Source organism: Sus scrofa, chromosome 1, assembly GCF_054392235.1.
Source record: "Sus scrofa isolate SSC_HxYL_T2T_F1_AM1 chromosome 1, Sscrofa_HxYL_maternal_Yorkshire_Landrace_v2.0, whole genome shotgun sequence".
NCBI lineage: Eukaryota > Metazoa > Chordata > Mammalia > Artiodactyla > Suidae > Sus > Sus scrofa.
Window position 1 is genome coordinate 257,388,388 of NC_139383.1, and position 15,556 is coordinate 257,403,943.

Sequence of the window (15,556 nt, forward strand, 5' to 3'; positions counted from 1 at the left end):
TGGGTTTGGTCCCTGCCCTTGCTCAGTGGGTTAAGGATCCGGCGTTGCCGTGAGCTGTGGTGTAGGTTGCAGACGCGGCTCGGATCCCGCGTTGCTGTGGCTCTGGCGTAGGCCGGAGGCTACAGCTCCGATTCAACCCCTAGCCTGGGAACCTCCATATGCCGCAGGAGCGACCCAAGAAATAGCAACAACAACAACAACAAAAGACAAAAAAAGACAAAAAAAAAAAAAAAAAAAAAAGACTGGCTGGAACCAGCTGAAACTAAGGTGGCTTTGCAAATTGTCCAGCCATTGACCTTTAGCTCATTATACCTTCATTATAATATTAAAAAACATTCTTGGAGTTGCCATTGTGGCGCAGTGGAAATAATGCAACTAGTATCCGTTAGGATACAGATTCAATCCGACCTCACTCAGTGGGTTAAGGATCCAGTTTTGGGCAATGGCCCAACTCATGAAGAAACCCCACCCTTCCCCGAAATAGTAAGAATATTCCTCCCACTCATTAGCCTATGAAATTACTTAACCCATAAAAGCCTACACTTCTCCAAGCCCTGGGGCCACTCTCATCTTCTGAGACAATGGGTTTTTTTGTTGTTTATTCTGGGTTTTTTTGTTTTGTTTTGTTTTGTTTTGTTTTTGCTTTTTAGGGCCACACCCATGGCATAAGGAAGTTCCCAGACTAGAGGTCAAATTGGAGCTGCAGCTGCCAGGCTACACCACAGCCATAGCAACGCAGGATCCAAGCCGCATCTGTGACCTACACCACAGCTCATGGCAAGCCGGATCCTTAACCCACTGATTGAGGCCAGGGGTCAAACCTGCATCTTCATGGATACCTGTCGTGCTCATTAACTGCTGAGCCACAAAGGGAACTCACTGTGGCTCACTCTTGAATTCTTTCCTGTGCAAAGCCAAGGACTTTCACTTGATGGTCCATCTGAAGGACTCCTGGAGAGTCCAGAATGTGACATGCCTCCCTCCTGCAACAATTTGCTTATATGGCCTTAGGACAATTTCCAGAGTTTTTAATGATTGGGTTACATATACATATATATTAAATGCTCACTAGTTAAGACTGCTTCTGAGGAGTTCCCGTCGTGGCTCAGCAGTTAACAAACCTGACTAGCATCCATGAGGATGTAGGTTCGATCTCTGGCCTGGCTCAATGGGTTAAGGATGCAGCATTGCCGTGAGCTGTGGTGTAGGTCACAGATGCGGCTTGGATCCTTAGTTGCTGTGTGTGGCAGTGGCCAGCGGCTGCAGCTCCAACTAGACCCCTAGCCTGGGAATCTCCATATGCCAGGGGTGTGGCCCTAAAAAGACACACACAAAAAGAGATTGCTTCTGAGAGTGGGTCTATGGAATTCCTACAGGTTTTAAAGAGGGGTTTTAAATATAACCAAAATGTTGGAGTTCCTTTTGTGGCGCAGTGGAAACAAGTCTGACTACTATCCATGAGGATGCCAGTTCGATCCCTGGCCTTGGTCAGTGGATTAAGCATCCGGCATTGCTGTGAGCTGTCATGTAGGTCGAAGACGAGGCTTGGATCCTGGATTGCTGTGGCTATGCTGTAGGCCGGCAGCTACAGCTCCAATTCAACCCCAAGACTGGGAACTTCCATATGCTGCGGGTGCAGCCCTAAAAAGCAAAAAAATAAAATAATAATGTTGCCAAAGCTGTTGCCCTAGAATCATGTTCCTTCCCCTCCCTCCCATGGAAAACAATTGCTTTTATATGAGTCAGGAGCAATCTGCAAAGAGAAAAACAAGAACTGGTTAGGCTATATAGGAAAGGAATCACAACATTGTAAATCAACTATACTTCAATAACACTTAAAAAAAAAAAAAAAGCAAAAACCTCGTTAGAGCCAATTAGGCCCAAGGTGGCAGAAGATATGACTTCCATTAGACCTTGAGCCTCATTATACCATTATTGTAATAGATTAGCATGCTAAGTGACACACCCACCAGTGCCCTAACAGATGACAATTGCCATGACAACAACCTGAATACAGGGACTGAAAAGAAGTGTTGCCTCAGCTCTGGGTCCAAACCACACCCTTGTACTCAAATTACTCATGAATATTCCTCCCACTCTTTTCAGTTCCCTCCCTTATACCCCCAACCCTCCTATATAATACATACACACACACACACACACACACACACACACACACACACACACACACACATGCATGTATGTATGTATGTATGTACAGTGTCTCCACTGGAATCAGTTGAGAAGTTGATTTGCAGACTAAGTTCCACTTCTCCATTCTTAGACCATTATAAATCATGTGCTATTCCAGTCTCAGCATCAATTTCATTATTGGCTGTGCAAATGTAAGCAGAAAAAGAGTCTCTCTGGAGGTCTGGACACAGGCTAAGAACCAAGCTCAGGTTCAGGCGATCAATTCAACTAACAAAAAGATTCTTCTGGCTGTTGTGTGGAGAATGGATGAAAGCAAGATCAGAGTGTAAGCAGACACATCAGTGAGGAGATAAATGAATTTGCCCAAAAGAGACATGATGGTGATGAAAGTGGTGATGTGGAGATGGGGCCATATCAACTTCTGTTCTTCATTGTAATCCCAGCACCAAACGCACCAGCATATACTCAGTATATATTTGTTAAATGAGAAAATGAAAGAGTACCCATAATTTGCAGCTTTGGAATTAAATTTCTAGGTTTTCAATCCTCTTACCACTGATTTCTCTTTGACTCTGATTCTAGAATATGGCAAGATTTCTTTCAAAAAAAGAGTTAAAAATCTATAGGAGCAGTTCCGGTTTATCAAGAAGCCTTTGTTTATAGTCAGATGGGTCATCTCATCTGAGGCAGGACAGCCTCACAGAAGAGAGGACACTTGAGGATAGCACCGGAAATGCTACAGAGAAAAAGGGGGGAATCTCAGACTCTTCGACCATTTTTTTTTAAGAGAGAGAGAAAAGAAATTTTAATTAGCAGAAAACCTCTGGAATATCAGAGAATAAGCCTCTAGAATTTATAATCCTAGTAAATTTATCTTTGTTCTTTCCTCAATGTCCTTACATGTGAATTAAAGAGATCCAGACAGCTCTAACATCCTTAAGAGTCCATGCACCCATGATGGAAATCTGTGAAGAATAAATTACGAAAGGAACAAAATGCTCTTCCTACCAGATGCTAAACTTGAGCTAGGACCAACACATTTATTTGGAATATACATATGTTGTTTCCCTCTTTTTTTTTTCTCTTTTCTTTTTGGTCTTTTTGTCTTTTCTGGGGCTGCACCCACAGCATATGGAGGTTCCCAAGCTAGGGATCTAATCGGAGCTGTAGCCACTGGCCTACACCAGAGCCATAGCAATTCAGGATCCGAGCTGCATCTGCGACCTACACCACAGCTCACAGCAAGCCGGATCCTTCACCCACTGAGCAAGGCCAGGGATCAAACCCCCAACCTCACGGTTCGTAGTCGGATTTGTTAACCCCTGAGCCATGACGGGAACTCCTACGTATGTTGTTTCCCTCTTACCCTTGAACTTCACACACGTGAAACTATAGAACAGGAGAACAGGGGGATTGTTTTATTGAACAAATAATCATTATTTTGGTCACTGGAGGCAATTTTTAAAATTCAGCAACATCTGAATGATTACACACTAGGCAGATTTTCTGCCCTCTTCCTGTACGTGTTTTACTTCTAATAATAATTTCTACTTTCAATTGCTTTTTAAACATATTTTGGAGTCAATAAATCCTTTGAAAAATCTTGTGAAAGTTATAATGGAAAAAATAAAAGTCATTTAAAATAAAAAACAAAAGAAAAATCTTATGACATTATGTGGGCACCCCATGACACACACATAGCAAAACGCACTTATCTGCAAAGCAATGCCTGCAGCTTGAGAAGGTTCCCCAAAGCTTAAGGGCTCAGGGTTCCAGAATAAGATTATGTTTTGATTTATAATTAATGGGGTACAGGACAGGCCACCCCAAGATGTGCCACTCTGGCATGCAAATTATTTCAAGCTGAAATCAATCAAGGCCGGAGAAACTCAGGAAGAACCTCTGAACTTCCCCCTAACTGCCTAAAAGAACTTAAGACCTATTCCTGGAAGGAACTATCACTGTATACAGCTATAATGTGTGAACTAGGTGTGGTAGACAGGGAGGAACTTAGCAAGGCCCTTTGATCAAAGTCCTCCCTGTGTCCCATTGTTTCTAGATAGCCTAGTAAACATTTGCTTATCAAATATTAAATGATTTTCATCTTCCTGTGAATTACCTGACTTCCCTTTGAGGTCCCAGACCCTTACCTGATTCTCCTTAATCCAGGATGACATGCAAAACGAATCTTGCCTTCCTGTCTTTGGAATTCTTCATGTTTATGTGAATTCCCTGTATGTTTGATTTTTTCTTCTGTTTATCTGCCTTATGTAATTTTTCTTCTTTTTTTTTCTTCTTTCCGCACCTGCAGCATGTGGAATCTTCCAGGCTAGGGATTGAAGCTGCACCACAGCAGCAACCTAAGCCACAGCAGTGACAACACTGGATCCTTAACCCACCGAGCCACCAGGGAACCCCTGCCTTATGTTATTTTCATTGCCAATCAAAAGAACAAAAGAGGGGAAAGAGGGGAATATCCCCTGCCCACAGTTCACAAAGCCCATGGGATTCAATTTTACTGGCTGAATTCCAGTGGCCTCAAAATTGCTGCTACTAAGAGATCCTGAGAAAACTGATAAAAGCCAGCAGAAGATAAGAATTCTTACCATGTTAGTCAGATCTCTGCCTGCAGGGTCCGTTGGAAGCGAGAGTGGTTAGATTCTTGCTTTCTCTTTTATAAAATTAGATTAGCAGGAGTAAATATTTGTGGAGAAAGTTCCTTGGACTTAAGTGACTCTTGGCAAGTTTGGTAAACTTTTGTTTGATTTTCTCCTGTGTATCTATCTGCCTCATGTCAATTTAATTCTTAGACCAGCCAGAAGAACTTGGATGGGTAAAGGAAAATTTCTTCCTCCCAACACAATTTACAGAAAGCATTTAAAAGTCTTGTTTATCACTTATAACTCTGTGAGTAAAGCAATCTTAGCCCCATCTAACATATAAAAAATCTGACCTCAGAGGAGTCTACTACCCATCTTTTTCCAGGAAGGTAAGAGGAAGCACAGAAGCTGCTCTTTTTCCTAGTGGTGATGGCAAGAGGGAAGGAACTAACTCAAAACCCAGGTCCTGAACAAGATGGACTCCAAAGAAAAACCTCCTCATCTCAAAGAATGAGCCACCAAAGAGTTACGCCTCTCTCCCACTCCAGAAGCTGTAAGAAAACTGTGTTGTTGCTGAGCACCAGGTAAAGGAGGGAAAGACGGAAAAGTTGAAACAAATTACGTTCAGATTTGCAGCCTATATTCACATCATTGAATTTGGTTGGTCCAAAAAGTTGCAACCTCGGAATTTATTTTAAAAGGGCCCCAAATTATCAATGCTTTTTTTAGGGCCACACCCATGGCATATGGAAGTTCCCAGGGTAGGGGGCAAATCTGAGCTGCAGCTGCCAGCCTACACCACAGCCAGAGCGATGCGGAATCCAAGCCGTGCCTGCAACCTACACCACAGCTCACGGCAACACTGGATCCTTAACCCACTGAGAAAGGCCAGGAATTGAACCCTAATCCTCATGGATCCTAGTCAGGTTCATTTCTGCTGAACCACAATGGGAACTCATATCAAAGACTTTGAGCACTGGCAGAATCAAATGTATCTTCTCCCTAGAGGGAAACATCTCCTCCCTAGACCACGAAGGATTCCACATATAATTTTTCAGATATATGAGAAGCATACAGTCAAAAATAATCAATACATAATGCTCCATGAGCAGGAAACTTTAAAAGCAATAGAACAAATTGACAGTGTAAAACGACTTTCACAAATTTCTGATATCTGAATTATGAGACACAGACTATAAAACAATCATGCCTACTGTATTATTGTTGCTGTTGTTGTTGCTGTTGCTTTAATAACTAAGGAAGAGTTTGTTTTTTTTTTTTTCCTTTTTAGGGTCGCACACTCGTCATATGGAAGTTCCCAGGCTAGGGGTCAAATTGGAGCTATAGCTGCTGGCCTACACCACATCCACAGCAACATGGGATCTGAACTGAGTATGTGACCTACACCACAGCTCATGGCAATGCTGGATCGTGGACCCACTGAGTAAGGCCTGGGATCGGATCCACATCCTTATGGATACCAGTAGGATTCATTTCCACTGCACCACAATGGAAACTCCCAGGAAGAGTTAAAAAAAAAAAAAAAAAGAAAGAAAGAAAAAATTCCTGGTGAAAACTCACCTCTGATTGAAGGGAAAAAAAATAAGGAACAGTAAACTATAAAAAGCAAACAAGTATACTTGAAAAAAAGTCTATAAATAAAATTGCAATAACCAAAATTAAGTACTCAGTAACAGATTAATATAACTGAATACAGCATAGATGAACTAAAAATAAGCCAGAAGAAATTACCCAGAATTTCACATGAAAGATAAAAATATGGAAAATAAGGAGTTCCCGTTGTGGCTCAGTGGTTAATGAATCCACCTAGGAACCAGGAGGTTGCGGGTTCGATCCCTGGCCTCGCTCAGTGGGTTAAGAATCTGGCGTTGCCCTGAGCTGTGATGTACATCACAGACATGGCTTGGATCTGGCGTTGCTGTGGCTGTGGCGTAGGGAGGCAGCTACAGCTCCAATTAGACCCCTACCCTGGGAACCTCCATATGCCGCCAGTGCAGCCCTAGAAAAGACAAAAAGACCAAAATATACATGTATATATATATGGAAAAATAAGAGCATTAAGAGATATGGAGGATGGAAATAAGATCTGATGTATGCTCCACTGAAGCTCCAAAAGGAGACAAAATGGTTGATATGCTTCTTGTATCACCTTATTTTTATTAAAAATTATTTAAACATACATGAAAGAAAAAAGTAGAGAGAATAGTACTATAAACCCTGTAAACCCATCATCCAGATTCTATGATTATCAAGATTTGACCACATGCGTTCTTTTTTTTTTTTTCTTTCTTTTTGTGTCTTTCTTTGTTGGTGCATTTTACTTTATTTTATTTTATTTTTTTATTTTTTGGATGTGCCCATAGCCTGCAGAAGTTCCCAGGCCAGGAATTTAACCCAAGCCACAGCTGTGACCTAGCTGATATAGTGACAATGCTTATCTTTAACCTGTGTCACAAGGGAAATCCATATTGATGCATTTAAAGCAGTTCCCGGAGTTCATATAATTTTGCCCTCAAAGACAATATTTGAATATTGAATGCTGAGAATTTTCCAAAACCAACAAAAATACCACCTACATAGACTCAAGAATTTCAACCATCCCCAAGTAGGATAAACAAAAAGAAATCCACATCTGAACATTAGAGAAGCCACAGACAAAGTCTGGAAAGCAACCTGGGATTACATAATTTTCTCAAAGCCATGTAGCCTCTTTTCCAGGTCCTTTATTTGTAAATTCTGCATCTTTCCTCAATACTACCTCACACTTCTATACAATACGACCCTTGGTCAGGCACCATTCAGAGAGTTGATACATTGCATCCTTTTTCAGCACTGGGACCAGAACTAACACCCAGTCTTTACTGGTCTGTCTTTACTTAAGCATTAAGACTAAGCAGGGATTTTATTTTATTTTATTTTTATTTATTTTTTATTTTTTTTAGGGCTGCACCCATGGCATACAGAGGTTCCAGGCTAGGGATCGAATTGGAGCTGTAGCGGCAGCCCTACACCACAGCCACAGCAACGTGGAATCCTTAACCCACTGAGTGAGGCCAGGAATTGAACCCCATGTCCTCATAGATAATGGTCAGGTTTGTTACTGCTGCACCACCATGAGAACTCCTAGGCAGGGATTTTAGATCTCAGAGATTTTGTGTCTTCATCACCTTTCCCTCTCCCCTCCTCTGTACCCTCCACATGTGGAAATTCCCTGGCCAGGAATCGAACCCTCACCACAGCAGTGACCTGAGCCACTGCAGTGGCAATACCAGATCCTTAACCTGCTGCACCAGAAGAGAACTCCATGTCTTCAATTCATAAGTGAGGAAAAATGAGTCCAAAGTGAAGAAAATGTTGAAGATCCCACAAGCTAACATATTGTTGCCTGGCTATCCAGAAAGTTTATGCTTGTAATGAAAACTGCTAACCATGTCCAAAATTTCTGGAGAGAGTTTAGCTATGAGGAAAAAAATTTTAAAAGACGGGGGTGAGGGGGAGAATATTCCATCTGTTTGGAGAAAGACAGGCTGTGTAAATATTTCTTTCTTTAATTTCCTAATGAGAGAAAGGAATTGGATGTCTTTTTAAAAAAGCAGTCAAAGAGGTAAATGAATACCATTCCTCTGGGAAGGTTAGGAGCAATGAAGAATTGGTAGAATAAAAGCCACTTACAGCTGAGGGTTAAAGAAGTTATGGGAGGAGTTCCGTCGTGGCTCAGTGGTTAACGAATCCGACTAGGAACCATGAGGTTGCGGGCTCGATCCCTGACCTTGCTCAGTGGGTTAAGGATCTGGCGTTGCCGTGAGCTGTGGTGTAGGTTGCAGACTCGGCTTGGATCCTGAATTGCTGTGGCTCTGGCAAAGGCCGGCAGCTACAGTTCCAATTAGACCCCTAGCCTGGGAACCTCCATATGCTGTGGGAAGCGGCCCTAGAAAAGGCAAAAAGACAAAAAAAAAAAAAAAAAAGGGAGAAGACAACAAAGTGACATTTAATTCTAGCCTCATCTAGACATTGTTGGAAAGTGTGAGCTGTACAGAACATTTTAATCAAACTTAGTATGAAAGATCGGGATTCAATTATTGAGAAGCTGAGGATTCACCAACAATTTACCAGCACTTTATAAAACAAAATCTTTTCAAATTTTTGGAAGTTACATATCCTCATTAGAGAAATTTCAGAAAATGTTGAAGTGTATATACAAAAAAATGAAAATCATCAATAATTCAATAGCTAAGAATTAGCCATTGTTGATATAATATTCTTTCCGTCTCATCTTTCTCCCATGTACATACATAGATGTTTTTATAACTGTCACTCTGATAAATGTTCTGGTTCATAAATCTTTGAAAACAATTTTGTTTATTTCTTTTGAATAAATCCCTAGAAGAGAGATTATAAAGGTATAAAATAGCAGAGATGTCAAGAGATTGGACTTTTAGGCAAACAGATCTGTATTTGCATCCCAGTTTTACCACTTATGAGATTGTGCTACTTGTATAACCTCATTAGGTCTCAATGACCGATAATGTAAAAAGAGAAAAAAGAGAGAGAAAGAAAAGAATTTGAAAAAAACAAAATGTGAAAAATGAATCTATTGCCTAGGTTCATAGTAAAGATTAAAATAATGGACTGAATGCTCAGCTTCTGGGATACAGTAAGGGATCAATAAATGAGTGTTGTTGGATAACATGACCACAAGGGTTTTTGCTTTTTGTGTACTTAAAAATATTTTATACGTGTTCTAAATTAAAAAGCATCTATTGATGTTATCACAGAAAAACATTACTCTTTTTAAAAGATAATTCTACTTCTTTATTGGGGAATTAAGTCATATTTCTATGTCTTTGTTTCTCCCTCTTTCTCTGCAATACAAAAGTAGAACCCTAGAAATCTTTCTCATTTCAAAAGACTGAGCCCAGAAATTTTCAGTGGTGTGCCAAGGGCGGGGCAGGAGGAGTGGCTGCCTGGGTGCAACAATAGAGGGAGCAATGTCTGGAGAGAATTTTAAAAACCACTCAAGCCTAGCCTGTCTGCTTTTTATTATCACCATGTGCTCACAATTTTAAACAATGTTAGTGATAAAATGCTCTTCCCTAAAATATCTTTGATTGATCTATCTTCTAAACTGCTGAGTTTCAATAATATATACATATTATATAATTTGTATGCATGTGTATGTATACAAACTTATAGATTATAACTTTTTTATATAATATGTATATATTTATATAATATGTATATGTGTCTCTGTGTGTATGCAAATTTCAAATTTTCTCTTAACGTGCATTGTATTCTACACAGAAGTAAATCCAGAAAACTCCCAGTTACACAGTCTGCCTGGACACATGTGGTCACAGCTTCATGGATTTGCTTCAAGAGTAAGTTCGTTCAAGGAGATCCTGCTGAGCAGCATTGAGAACTATGTCTAGATACTCATGTCGCAACAGAAGAAAGGGTGGGGGGAAAAACTGTAACTGCAATGTATACATCTAAGGATAACCTGACCCCCTTGCTGTACAGTGGGAAAATAAAAAAAATAAAAAAAAATAAAAAAAAAAAGAGTAAGTTCGTAATAGCTAGGAATTGTTCAAGCTCACTTAGTTCATGTCTCCAAGCCCTGTGGTATGATACATACCCTATATTTAAACAGTAAACATGGGAGTTCCCGTCGTGGCTCAGCAGTAGCGAATCCTACCACTATCCACGAGGATTTGGGTCGGATCCCTGGCCTTGCTCAGTGGGTTAAGGATCCAGCCAGAACTGTTGTAGGTCGCAGAGTCTCGGATCTGGCATTGCTGTGTAGGCTGGCAGCTGTAGCTCCAATTTGACCCCTAGCCTGGGAACTTCCATATGCCACGGGTTCTGCCCTAAAAAGACAAAAACATTATATCTGGAATTTAATAATATGGCACAAATGAAACTTTCCACAGAAAAGAAAATCATGGATTTGGAGAACAGACTTGTGGTTGCCAAGGGGGGAGGAGGAGGGAGTGGGATGGATTGGGAGCTTGGGGTTAATAGATGCAAACTATTGCTTTTGGAATGGATTAGCAGTGAGATGCTGCTGTGTAGCACTGGGAACTATGTCTAGTCACTTATGATGGAGCACGATAATGTGAGAAAAAAGAATGTATACATGTATACGTAACTGGGTTACCACGCTGTACAGCAGAGAAAAAAATTGTATTGGGGAAATAACAATTAAAAAAAAAAAAAAAAAAAAAGAGTTGCCAGCAAAAAAAAAGAGACAAAAACAAACAAACGAAAAACCACCTGCCCCCCACCCCCCCGCCAGTAAATACGAATAAACAATTATACCTTAGTGGTTCTAAAGTCAAAGAAATAGAGAGTTCCCATCTGGGCTCAGCAGTAGCAAACCTGACTAGCATCCATGAGGACTCAAGTTGGATCCCTGGCCTCACTCAGCAGGTTAAGTATCTGGCGTTGCCATAAACTGTGGTATAGTTCACAGACTTAGCTTGGATCCCGAGTTGCTGTGGTTGTGGTGGAGGCTGGCAGATGTAGCTCCAATTCAACCCCTAGCCTGGGAACTTTAATATGTTGTGGGTGTGGCCCCTAAAAAGCCAAAAAAAAAAAAAAAAAAAAGAAGAAGAATTAATTAAATTCAACTATTCTTCCTTTTTGCTATTTTTTTTAATTTTTTTATTTTTTTTTTGCTGCATATAGAGTTCCTGGGACAGGGATCAGATCTGAGCTGCAGTGGGCTACAACTCTGGATCCTTAACCCACTGTGCCCGGGATTGAACCTGTGTCCTAGTGCTCTAGAAATGCCACTGATCCCATTGCATCACAGAGGGAACTCCTTATCCAATTATTCTGTGATTATTTTATTTTTAAATTAAAGTTTAAAACAAAACAGTAAAATGGTGAACTGTAAGGTGTAATACCCTTTTTAGTATTTAAGTTCATACAAAACATACATTTTAATTCTTAAAAATTAAATTTATTCTTTTTCCTAGTTTTCTTTTTTTTTTTTCCCACAGCATATGGAAATTCTTGGGCCAGGGATCAAATCTGCGCCACAGCAGCCGCCCGAGCCACTGCAGTGACAACACTGCAGTTGCACCGCAAGAGAACTAATAAATTCATTCTTTTTATTCTTATTCATTTATTTATTTATTTATTTTGAGGGGAGTGGCACTCCAGGCCTTGGACCAGGGATCAAAGCAGAGCCACAATAGTGACAACACAGAATCCTTAACTGCTGGGCCACCAGGAAACTCTGTTAATTGTTAATCATTTTGAAACTAAAGAATAAATTAAGAAAATGATTATAATTGATCATTTGTTCATCGAGAGGAGTGAGTTAAAAATGAACTGTTGCAGACATCAAATGTGCCAGGTACACCACTATAAACTGGCAAAGTTAAGTTTCCCTCATTTAATAACATGATGCAATGTCGCAGGTGAGGATACGGGCTCTCAGAGAGCTTATGTAATTTGCACAAGGTCCCACAGCTAATAATTTGTTGAGCCGGTTATCACACCCACGTTTGTCTGGGCTCCAGAGCCCAAGAGTGCAACCCATGTGTCAGGATGTTTGAGTTACTAACAAGAAAAGGAAAGTAAGAAATAAAAATTGTTAAATGCTTCAGGCTCCTTTTGAAAAAGGAACTTGCTTTGTGAAGTTCATTATTTTTGCCGTGAACCTTGGAACCTAAGGTTATAAATTATCTCCACCAATACTCTCCTAAGCAATCACCCAGGGGCCTGAAAGAGTTAATGCACCTACAGGTAGGAAACAATTTATTTTTCTTTCCGAGGAGAAGAGAGCCCAGTAGGCTTCTAAAAAAACATTTTTTTTTCCCTAATACATGGGTGATCTAATGGATGTTTAATTCTTTTTTCTAAATAACATTAAAATAATATAGAGGACCTGTTCTCAGAGTTTAGGAGAGGCTACAATGATGAACCAAATGGGCTTTCTCAGTAGGTTAATACCTGAAGGCATTGGTGCTTACTCTACATTAATACGCCTTGACATTTACTTCCTAGAGAGGCTCCAACATTTCCACTGTTTTTAAATGAGAAACTGCTCTCAAGCCACAACTTTTAATTTTACTGTGACATTAGCCTTTCCTTTACCTGAAGTCATGAATGAGTTGTGCTTGGCAACACATGAAGGAAATTGCTGATGTCAGGGAAAGCACTGGTAATAGAATCAGAACTTTACCGCTGGAAGTGTTTTATTTAGATCAGGTTACTGAAGTCTTTCCTCTGGCAAAATTTCAACTACCACTTTCAGCGAAAGCTCTTACTATGGAAGGACTTCCGTCCTAGGAAGGCACCTGTATGACAGAAAGAGGGACAAGAAGACCATTTGTTGAGGGTATTATAGGTCACAAAGTTTCTCACCCTTTCAATTTCACAATGATTTGAGTTTAATTCAGCCCATTTTATTTCATTTTATTTTTATTTTTACTGCCACATCTGTGTCATATGGAAGTTCCTGGGCTAGGTGTCAAATTGGAGCTGCAGCTGCTGGCCTATACCACAGCCACAGCAAAGCCAAAGCCACATTTGCAACCTACACCGCAGCTCATGGCCACACTGGATCCTTTAATCCATTGAGCGAGGTCAGAGATGAAACACACATCCGCATGGATAATAGTCTGATTCTTAAACCACTGAGCCACAATGGGAACTCCAGTAATTCACACCTATTTTAAAGTTGGGAAAACTGCTTTTGGCGGAGAGGCTAAGGAACCTGCCCAAGACCTCACAACTAGTGTTTGCAACTAGTGGCAAAATGAGTATGCAAACCCACCTCTCTCAAGTCCAGGGATCTTTCCATTATGCTACAGTTGTCTCCTATGCAATGGCCACTTCTATCCCCAAAATGGCATTATGAAGTTATGAAAAGAAAATGCTATAGTTGAGAGCATGGACTCTGGAGTCAGACAGCTTAGATCTGCCACTTAATAGGAGATCTATTAGCTATCATGGCATCCCATAGTGTCATCATATAGGATGATGGATAAAGTATTACCTTATAAAGTGGCAACAGTAATGCTTAACAAATATTCTATTTCTGCAACAATTACTCCCCCTTATTGGTATGTGAAATGCATGACTACTACTAGTTAATGAAATGCACCCAATACAATGTGTGCCTTTTCTGGGCAGAAGCAGTGAAAAATCCATGTAATTATCCAATTCTTCCTCATCTCTGAGAGGTCGAAACACCTCAAGTTATAGAGGATACAGTTACAATATTTTGGAGCATCCATAAGCCTGGGTACCTGAATGACTATATGGAACTGACACTACCATCCCTCTCTTCCCAGCCAGGTCAATTGTTGTGCCATACAAACTGGGAGGGAAAAATGAAACTTTTTCCTATGAAACCATTTTGATTTGAGGGTAAATTTATTGCAGCAGCATAACCCAGTCTATCAAGACTAATTTTTTAATACCTCATTTTCCTAAACTCTAAAATAGTGATAATAATTTTGACTTAGAATTATTGTGAGCATGAAATGAGACTTTTTATAGGCTACACCTGAATACATTGTCAAACTAGCAAGAGGCAGGAGGAAAGAATGAAATGTATGGCAACCATTGTGAATCATTGTTTCTCTATTGTTTCCAGAAGTAAAGGAGAATAGACTGCGTGGAGTTCCTGCTGTGGCTCAGTGGTGACAAATCTGACTAGCACCTGTGAGGATGTGGATTCAATCTCTGGGTTAAGGATCAAGTGTTGTTGAGAACCGTGGAATAGTTCGCAGTTGTGGCTTGGAATCCGTGTTGCCATGGCTCTGGTATGGGCCTGCAGCTACAGCTCTGATTTGTCCCGTAGCCTGGGAACTTCCACATGCTGTGGGTGCGGCCCTAAGAAAGCAAGAAAGCAAGCAAGAAAGAAGGAAGACAGAAAGACAAAAAATAGACTGCATGATCTCCAAAGACTCCTTGCCACCAACTACGATATTTTGCTATTTCTCACGTCTAAATTGCACCTGGAGTTCCCTGGTGCAATTAGAGGTTGAAGACTTGGCATTGTCACTGCTGTGGCTCGAGTTTGATCCCTGCAGAGGAATTTCTGCATGCTGCTAGTGTGGCCATAAATAAATAAATAAATTCCTCTTTGACTCAGAATTTGGTCATTCAGTTGTTTGATCCCCATTTATTGGTGACTATGCTATTGTCAAATGCTGTGCTGGGAGCTGGCCTCAGGAACAGGTCTTAAGAAGGGGCAATCTCCTTTAAATCCAAACTGAGGACAGAGCATACATTTTCTGAGGATGAAGAGATGGTCTGGAGAACCTTGGCAGAATCTCTCTTTCCTTCTTATGAAGAAGCCATAATTGAACCAGGAGCAAGTCTGGGGAGACTGGTGATAGTGTTGAGATGGCCCTTCAGGAAGGGAACAGCATGTCATTTTTGCTTTAGTACTGTCTTTAAATGTCTTTCTACATCCCTGCAACTAGCTGAGGGGGAGTAAGAGAGCAAAGCTGTCAGACCAGCAGCATCTTAATTATGGAGATTAGAAATATTTTATGCAATTGACACAGCCTCTTCTAAATTACATAGTATTAGGGAAAATGACTCTATCTAATGCCAATGAGAAAGGAAGAAAGGAGCTCTGAGAAAAAGAACAGGTGGATTTTGACAGTTTGTCCAATAAAATAATAATAGTTGGGGGAGAAAACTTTAAAAACCAGGCTAATGCTACAATTTTTATTGCATGATACAAATCTCTTAACAGGACTTGAGAGAAGCTGGGAATGACACTAGCTGAGCTTCCAATTTCTAGTCCAGCA

General features: G+C 40.5%; 1 protein-coding gene across 1 annotated transcript in view; it reads left to right on the forward strand.

Moving 5' to 3' along the window:
* The window catches only part of TMEM38B (transmembrane protein 38B), a 774,558-nt gene that overhangs the window by 271,911 nt on the left and 487,091 nt on the right, over positions 1-15,556 (forward strand). The gene's annotated exons all lie outside the window — the stretch shown is intronic.